The 9,287-nt window shown below is 37.9% G+C and overlaps 1 long non-coding RNA gene across 1 annotated transcript; it reads right to left on the reverse strand.

The window, feature by feature from the left end:
- Positions 1-5,195: 5,195 nt before the first annotated feature.
- Positions 5,196-5,941, reverse strand: LOC136232155 (uncharacterized). Its single transcript, XR_010690341.1, has 3 exons — positions 5,621-5,941; positions 5,427-5,499; positions 5,196-5,336 (listed from the first exon to the last, which is right to left on the reverse strand). It is a non-coding gene; the product is annotated as an uncharacterized lncRNA (long non-coding RNA).
- Between the last annotated feature and the right edge of the window lie 3,346 nt (positions 5,942-9,287).

The raw sequence follows: 9,287 nt of genomic DNA on the forward strand, positions 1-9,287 counted from the left end.
CAAGGCAGTTGAATATACAAGAGTACCTTCCTCTATTCGTCTACTCAACTCCTACTAAGTGCTATAACCGAACACCTAGATTTCTCTATCGTTGAGTACTAAAACCGAGTACTTAACACCACTCTCTCAATTTTACAATTGATACAAACTTGTTCTTTTATAGATAAAGAACACTTTAGATGATTACAAAATTAATCTAGCTTTTACACAGAAATGGAAATTTGGTGTAAGATCTTTTTCTTGTTTGAATGTGCTTTGTATGTATGCTATTTTTCTCTTTTTGTTTCGGCAATCGGCAAAGAATCCAAGAATGAACTTGTCCTTTTATAGTTGAAATCTGAAGCTCTAATGATTTGAATCTGGAATTATCTATTGGATTCAAACAGATCTATTGCGTCATTGTTCTGGTCAGCTTCAGATTTGCAGGCCAATCCTGTCGTCTGAAATTAGCAGGCGTCAGGCTTGTCTTCTTCCGGCAGGTTCATCTTCTAGCGCTAGTTCGTCTTAAAGCAAACGGACAGTTGACCCATGCATCTCAAAATTGACTCTGGGCGTAATTCCAAAGCTTTTGTTATTGGTGCAGACAGTTGTCGGATCTTATCTTCTAGCAAACTGATCAATCGCGTTGTCCTAACGAACACTCAGCTTGACTTTATTGACGTTGCTTTTGTTCTTTGTTTCTGAGTCATATTCTTACTCAGCTTCCGTGGTCTGCTTCGTCTGCAATCATTAGTTTAGAGGAAGACTTCTCTTCTTTGATACTGAGTTGCGTTACACCCAGCTTCATCTTCAAGCGTTTGTTCTGAAGATGACTTTTCTCCTATTATGCTGAGTTGTACTTCACTCAGCTTGTGCTGTGTTTTCATGCTGACTTCGTCCTGTCTTACTTTTTATTTCTGTTTGCATTTATACTTATACTCAACATTGAACAAACATATTAGTACAATTAAATCAAAGCACTTAAATTTAATTTCCTCTTAATCATGGATTAACTTAAATCATTTTGTCAAATCAAAATCATGTGGAAAGGTGTTTCAACACTTTTTTGTTTGGAATGTTAGAGGTGCGGCTAGTAAGGCTACCCGTATCCATGTTAAAGATTTAATTAAGCAATTTAATCCTTCATGTTTTGCGTTGCTGGAAACTAAGATCAGTGGTAGCAGAGTAGATGAGTTGGTTAGAAAGTTTAAGAATTGGAATTGTGTCAGATCGGAGGCTACTGGTCGGGCCGAGGGGGAAGCCAAATCGTATACAAATTGATATTATCAGTATGGATAAACAATTTATTCACAGTAAGGTTTTTTACCCTGGTAATAAACCCTTCTTTATCACATTTGTTTATGCCGATCCTATCATGGCCAATCGTAAAAGGTTGTGGGAGATCCTGAACACTATGAGTACGAGCATGGTGGATGCTTGGATGGTGGCTGGGGATTTTAATGATATTGCCCTTATGAGTGATCAAAAAGGGGGTGGGAACCACTATGTGAACCGATGTCTCAATCATAAGCAGAATATGGATTTATGTGGGCTTTCTGATCTGGGAGCTGCTGGTCACAAATTTGCTTAGAAGCGCAACAACGTGTTTGTTCGATTGGACAAAGTTTATGCGAATATTGCGGCTATTTATAGATTTCCCGAAGTAAATGTGTTGAATCTCCCGTTCCGCCACTCTGATCATTATCCTATCTTTGTTAAGCTGATTAAATGTCATCGGCCTAAGGGGGATAGACCTTTTAGGTACCAGGTGGCCTGGGAGTCCCACCCTGAGTTTAACAACTTTGTTCAGGACAATTGGCAGCCCCATTCCAATGTTCTCCTTGCTGCTGAGGGGTTTAGAAGGAATGTGGTGGGATGGAATAAAAACATCTTTGGCCACATTATCAGAAGAAAGAATAAGCTTTTAAGAAGAATTGAAGGCATTCATCGCAGTTTGGAGATCCATTTTGATCACAGTCTGAATTGTCATCTTAGATCTCTCCAGAACGATTTGGAAGTTGTGCTAAGGCAGGAAGAGCTTCTTTGGTTTCAAAAATCCAGAAAGGGTTGGATTAAAGACGGAGATCGTAATACTAGGTTCTTCCACATTTCTACTATTATTCGAAGGCAGAGGAATCAGATCGATGCTATCAAAGAGTCAAATGGAGATTGGGTCTATGAGGATGAAGACATTCGTCGCTTGGCTCTTGATTTTTATAAAGACTTATTTAAAGAGGAAAATGTGGATCTGGATAAAGCCCTTTCTGGGACTTCTTTTCCTAGGTTGGAAGAGGAATCTATTAGGGAAGCTTTCCATCCTATTGACCAGAAAGAGATTGATTTGGCTTTCTCTAGTATTGGAGCAACTAAGGCTCCTGGGATTGATGGTATTCCTGCCAGCTTTTATCATAAACATTGGGACACTGTGAAGGAAGGCATTTACAGTTTTGTTAAAGGTGTTTTTTGCGGATCCAATGATATTAGACTGGTAAACAAAACCCTTATGGTCTTGATACCAAAAGTGGAGAAACCTTCCTCCTTTTTACAAATGAGGCCTATTAGTCTTTGCAATGTGTTGTACAAAGCTATTACTAAAATTGTGGCAAATAGACTCCGGTGCATTCTTCCTGAGATATTAGCCAGAATCAAGACAGTTTTGTTCCGGGCAGACAGATGATGGATAATGTGGTTATTGCCCAGGAGATAATTCACTCCATGAAGACTAAGAAGGGAAAGAAAGGTATTGTGGCCCTCAAACTGGATCTGGAGAAAGCTTATGACCGCTTAAACTGGAGTTTTCTTCTGGATAGTTTAAAGAGAGCTGGTATCCCGGATAACTGGAGGAGATTGATTGAGGATTGCATTTCTTCTCCTGTTTTTTAGGTTTTGATCAATGGAGCTATGTCAGAAGAGTTCACTCATTCCAGGGGGATCCGTCAAGGGGACCCTATGAGTCCCTTCTTATTTGTTATTGCTATGGAGAGATTATCGCACCTTATCCAAGAGGCTGTGGGCAATGGGAACTTCCATCATGTTTCCATCAACAAATTTTGTCCTTCGATTACCCATTTGTTCTTCGCTGACGATGTGATGATCTTTATGGAAGGGAATGAGGAGCAAGTTGGTGTGGTTATGGATATCCTCAACTGTTTCTGCGCTGCTTCTGGCCAGAAGATTAATATCCGAAAATCCCGGATGTTATGCTCTAAGAACATGAATAAAGATGTCTGCAAAAGGCTTAGTGATTTATCCGATATTCCTCTGACTAATTCTTTGGGTAAGTATCTGGGGGTCCCCCTCCATAGTGACAGGGTTTCCAAAGCCTCGTTTAAAGAGACTTTGGACAAGACTAATGGAAAGTGTGCCAGTTGGAAAGCTAAAACTCTTTCTCTAGCGGGCCGTCTTACGTTAACTCAGTCTGTCAATTGTGCGGCTCCTAATCATATCATGCAAGCTTGTAGACTGCCTGAGCCGATTCTTAATGATCTTGATAAAATCAACCGGCGGTTCCTTTGGGGGGACTCTGAAGAGGGGAGAAAGATCCACCTTGTCCCGTGGAAGGAGGTTTGCCAGCCGAAAATAAAGGGAGGCCTGGGGATAAGACAAGCTAAGGATAATAACAAAGTCTTGTTAATGAAGCTTCTGTGGAGAATGTGGCAATGCCCTTCTTCTCTTTGGGTTCGTCTTCTTTGTGGGAAGTATCGAAAAGATAAAATTTTTGGGGGCCCCAAGGAGAGAGTTGCCAATTGTTTTTTCTACGGAAAGGGCTTAGTGCTGTGTTTGCAGAGTTCTGCTCCGGGATTGGCTGGGAGGTGGGTAATGGAAAATCCATCAGCTTCTAGAATGATATCTGGATTGGAGACAAATCTTTATTAGAAGTGTGTAGCTCCCTTCCGCCTAGTAATGTTCGCAATTGGAGGATCGCCGATGTGGTTGATTCTGAGGGGGACTGGATTTGGTCTAAATTCGACACCTTTTTTAGTCTGGATACTCTCCTTAGAATTAGAGGGGTGAAGATAAGTAATAAGGAGGAAGATAAGGATAGTCATTGTTAGGCTTTGACTAATAATGGGGCTTATACCTGCAAATCTGCCTTTGAAGCTTTCAACCAAAGTAGGACGGGTCCTCCCTCTGAAATTTGGAAAACCATTTGGGCCTTAAAAATCACTTACCGCATTAGGAGCTTTATGTGGCTTGGTTTAAGGATAGGCTGCTTACTAATTCGGATAGGAATAGGCGGCATCTGGTGGATTCAGGTGCTTGCAGCAGATGCAGAGGACCACTACTAGAAAATCATCAAACTAGGACGGAAAATTCTGTCACTAATCGCTTGATTCCGTCACTAAATCATCTTAGTGACGGAATTTAAGACGGAACAAAACCGTGGTTATATCGATCGTCGCAAATTTTACATACGTTTTTTGAGACGGAATTTCCTGACGGATAGGTGACGGAATTCCGACAGCCGTGGAGACGAAATTTGTGACGGAAATAAACGTCTGAACATCCTTACATTTTTCCCTAACATTTTTCCGTGGTAAAATTATGACGGATTACTTAAACGGAAATAAACGTTAGAATCTTTATTCCGTTAGAAATAAAAATTATTGACAAAATTCCGTCACAGTATAATGTTTATGTTTTCTTAATACCTTTTTTTTTATGGAATGTTTTCTTAATACTACATAATGCATTTAAATGAATATTCATTTTATAATTCATATATATACTAAATGTGAATATAATTTAAATTAAAATATATTAATGTAAATAAACAATTACAAAAATCATATTATTACAAATCTAGGTTAATTTGTGAATATAATTTAAACTAAAATATATTAATGTAAATAAACGATTACAAAGAGGAATAAATCTGTTCTATACTATATTGCATAATAAGGCTTTTGATCCTATACAAAATTAGCCTCCAAAATGGATAACATGCATACCAAAAAACATTTGATGACGCCCCTTCAAAATGCTTAGACACGCATATATAGCAAATAAATAAGTGATTTTTTTTTTTTAAAAAAGTTGTGCGCAATGCACTTACATTAAACAAAGGAAAATTACATTAAGGAGAAAGAAAAACCCTTAACCCACCCCACCCGGATGTGATTCGAACCCATGACCTCTAAGATCATAGGTAAGCTCCCAACCAACAGGCTAAGAGCTTCACCACAAATAAATAAGTGAATTAAAAGCTATGAAAATGGAACATTATGATTTTATCTTCAAACCACGCAATACAAGCGCATGCTACCAGAATATATATATATATACCTACAGACGTGGCCAGCCCCTTCTATGTTCATTGTAAAATCTGCAATGAACTGTAGTATGTCGTCCACACGCTGCAAATAAAGATAAAACATTAGCTAAAAAGCAGTATGCTCAGATTAATATAATAAAATGGAAAGTTTATGGAAAGGTGAAATATGTACCTTTGGGGCAACAAATAAAAGCAACGGGGTGAGGAAATCGATGCCATCTCTTTGAGTAACATCATGGCAGGAACTACAGCAGAATAGACCAAAAATCTTGATCATAAGGGTCTTTTAGAGGTTCTGGGATGGGTTATGTAGGCATAGTCCAAGCAAAATCTCTGTTATAATATGTTGGTTTAAAGCAGTAGTACCTGAAATAGGGTTTCAAACTGCACTCGGAAAGTCTATGTTTTCTTTGGCCCGCCATCTCTTTGGCATATAATGTGTATGTTGAACCACCATAGACATAGCTCCATCTGGATCAAGGACAAGAAGCTCATCTGTAACTGCAGCCCGACTGATGGCTGTAATGGTACCAAAAACAGCAGCATACCAGAACAAGTTGCTACCAAATATCTACAAAATTTAGAAAAGGCATCCATGAAAAACTACGTATGACAACAGCAAAGCCATGCCCTAAATATGTGTAACATCTTTTTGCAATGGAGTGAGAAGCTATTACATGGCCCTCCAATAAATATTCCTCCAAAAATGCGATAATGATCATTATAGTAGCAAAGCCTCCAAAAACGAAAAATATGACCCTGGCAATAATAGAAATAATAGGTGATGAAAATTGCTTGAGATACTCTGAAGCATTTACTATACTGTCATTCATCCGGTGCTTGAACAAATGGTCAACCTGCAATATGTTGAAACTTTGTGTCATGCTCTCAGGGACTATTCTAAGCTTGACTGGTTTTCTAATGGAGTTAGTGGGAAGTTATTGGCCAACTTTGAACATGGTGATATTTTCTTTGCTATTATCTGTCACCAGATTTGGAAGTGGAGGAACGAAGAGATTTTTGGAGATAAAACTGTGTCTATTCCTAATTTATTTGAGTTCTTCTCAGAAAAACTTTCAAATATTACTGATAGTTTCAAAGGGGACTCTCTTGCTAGGTCTATCCAGAATAAGGATGTCCACCTTCTTGGTTGGAGCAGGCCAAGAGAAGGGGTGGTGAAGTTAAACACGGATGGTTCATGCCTCAAAGATGGGAAGATTGCTGCAGGAGGTGTACTTAGAGATGATGGGGGCGCCTAGTTGTCTGGGTTCATCCAGAATCTGGGGATGGGTTCGTCCTTCTCTGCTGAGCTTTGGGAGATTTTCTCTGGCCTAAAGCTTGCCAAGAATCTGGGTTTGAAGAAGTTGTTTGTAGAGTCAAACAACAATAGAGGCCATTAAAATGATTTCTGACAAATGCTATTTGTTTAAATAGCCGAAACCTTATCAAAGGTATTAGAAGGTTATGCTCTTCCTTTGAGTTCATAAAGTTCAGCCATATCTTGAGAGAACAGAACCGAGTTGCGGATTGCTTGGCGGCTGTTGGTCATGAGGGGATGTTGGGCGTCACAACCCTTTCTTATCCTCCTGTTTTTCTTTCTTCTCTTCTTCTTGAAGATAGGATTGGGGTTAGCTTTCCTAGGCTAATCCCTGGCTAGGTTTTTTTCGGTTTTTCCTTTTCTTTTCCTGTTTCTACCAAAAAAATGACTAATTTATCCTTAATTATTTTTTTTTATTTTTTTTTTTCAGAAGTCCAAACATTCAAATTCAATAACTTTTCTTCTCTGGTGACGATGACAACAACAATCCTAACATTTAACTTCTCTTATTTTCTCTTTTTTTTCATATAAATATCAGAAATCCAAACATTTAATTCTTTTTTTCTTTCCCCGCGGCCGCTGCCTTACCCCTCTGTATTTTCCCTCTTTCCCTTTGCATTTTCCTTCATCTTTCTACATCTACTGTAAGTTTGCTAGTTCCTGCCAAACCATTTATAATGGATTCAATTCAGATCTCAACGCAGGTCGGAGCGGCTACAGCAGATGAACGGTGGCGGAGGAGTCACGACGATGAAGATGGAGGTGGAGCCATGACGAATACCGACCAGACAAATGGCGGAACCAAAGATGGAGAAGATGAATGGCGGAGCCACGACAGAGCCACGACGATGGTTTTTCTGGATTCAACAAAGTAGAGAAGAAGAAGAAGAAGAAGAAGAAGAAGAAGAAGAAGAAGAAGAAGAAGAAGGAGCCAGTGGAAGAGGCGGAGGCGAAGACAGAGATAGGGGAGAGGATTTAGGAGATAGAAAATAATTAATATAAAAGAAAAATAAAAAAAATATAAATAAGGATAAATTAGTCATTTAGTATTAGGTGAGATTCACTTTTATTTGTTAGGAGGTTAAAAGTGATGAGGTGGCGCGTTGACCATGCGTTGACCGGTCACAATTACCTGATGTACACTTTAGTGGGAGGTCACTAAAAGGTTGTACAGTTTAGTGTGACAAAATTTTGGTTGTACACCAAAATGTGATTACGGGTAAAGGTTATACACCACGATGTAATTTACCCCAAAATTAACCCCTCTTCAAACCTTATTAACTTTTGCTTTTGCAAACCTTTCTTTTCAAACGTACATTTATGTTTAAAACCTTAACTTTATCAATCATTCTCAATATAAATAAAAGCTTTATTAGAGTTTACATTTTAACTGGTAGCGAATTATCTTTTTGTTTAACTAATTTTACTAGTTATTTATTTGTGTAAATCTGTTTGGTAAAACTTAACTGATTGCTAATAGCTATTTATATAAAATGATAAATAATGACTATTATTTTCTTTTTTAATAGTTCATATTTAAATGATAAGTTGTTAATTGATAAATATGTTTTTGTGCAAAATATAAATTTTTATAAGACTACAAATAGTTTTATCAAGGATCGAGTGTTGCACCGTTTACAATCTTGGCATAGCAAATTTCTTTCTCGTGCAAGAAAAGAGGTCATACTCAAGACTGTCCTTCAAGCAATCCCAAACTTTGCAATGAGTATCTTTTTGTTTCCCATTAGCCTTTGCCAAGAAATAAAAATGATGTTTAATAGGTTGTGGTGGTGTAATGGAGACAGAGGTATTAAATGGCTGGAATGGAACAAATTATGTGTATTAGAGGAAGTTAAGGGATTGAGTTTCAAAAGTTTGAGGAACTTTAATTTGGTCACACTAGGGAAGCAAGCATGCAGATTCCTCACTGAGCTTAAATTTTTAGTTTTTTGTATCTTCAAAGTCCGTTATTTTAAAAACGGTGACTTCCTTCATACTAGTAAAGGTGTGGGTCCTAGTTTCTTCTGGAGTAGCATTTGGCAAGCTTGGTAATTGCTAATTAGGGGTTGTCGAGGTCGAGTGGGTGGAAATAACATTAGAATTGGCAAGGATGATTGACTACTTAATAGTCTCAATGGGTTACCTTCTACTAATATTCATTTGTCCATTGCTAATGAGAAGATCCTCTCTTTATTTAAAGTAGGCATGATGAAATGAGATTCTGAGATTATTAATGATATTTTTAACCAGGAAGATGTTAACAATATTCTTAGTATTACTTTCTCTATAAATGATAATTGTAATGGCTGGTTTTGGAGGTATGAAAACCATGACAATTATTCTGTTAAAAGTGGTTAAAAGGCGATCTTTAATGGAGGTTTAGATTTGTGTCGAAGTTGTTGGAAGCAGCTTTGGCGTCTCAAAATTCCACCAAAGGTGCATAATTTAATTTGGAGAATTTGTGAAGATATGATATTTACGACTGGCAATTTAATTTGTCGATGTGTTAATATTGATCAGTTGTGTTGTTTATGTGAAAGAGGGCTAGGATCTAGCATTCGTAGTTTTTATAAATGTCTTTTTGCCACAACAGTTTGGAACTGCTCTTCGTTGGGGATAATTTCAAATTTTACAAGGGAGTCGTTTATTGCCTGGTTGGAGTTTGAGTTTAATGTTTGAACTGGAGAGAAATGTTGTTTATGGGCTTCAATTGTG

This window comes from Euphorbia lathyris, chromosome 6 (assembly GCF_963576675.1).
Source record: "Euphorbia lathyris chromosome 6, ddEupLath1.1, whole genome shotgun sequence".
NCBI lineage: Eukaryota > Viridiplantae > Streptophyta > Magnoliopsida > Malpighiales > Euphorbiaceae > Euphorbia > Euphorbia lathyris.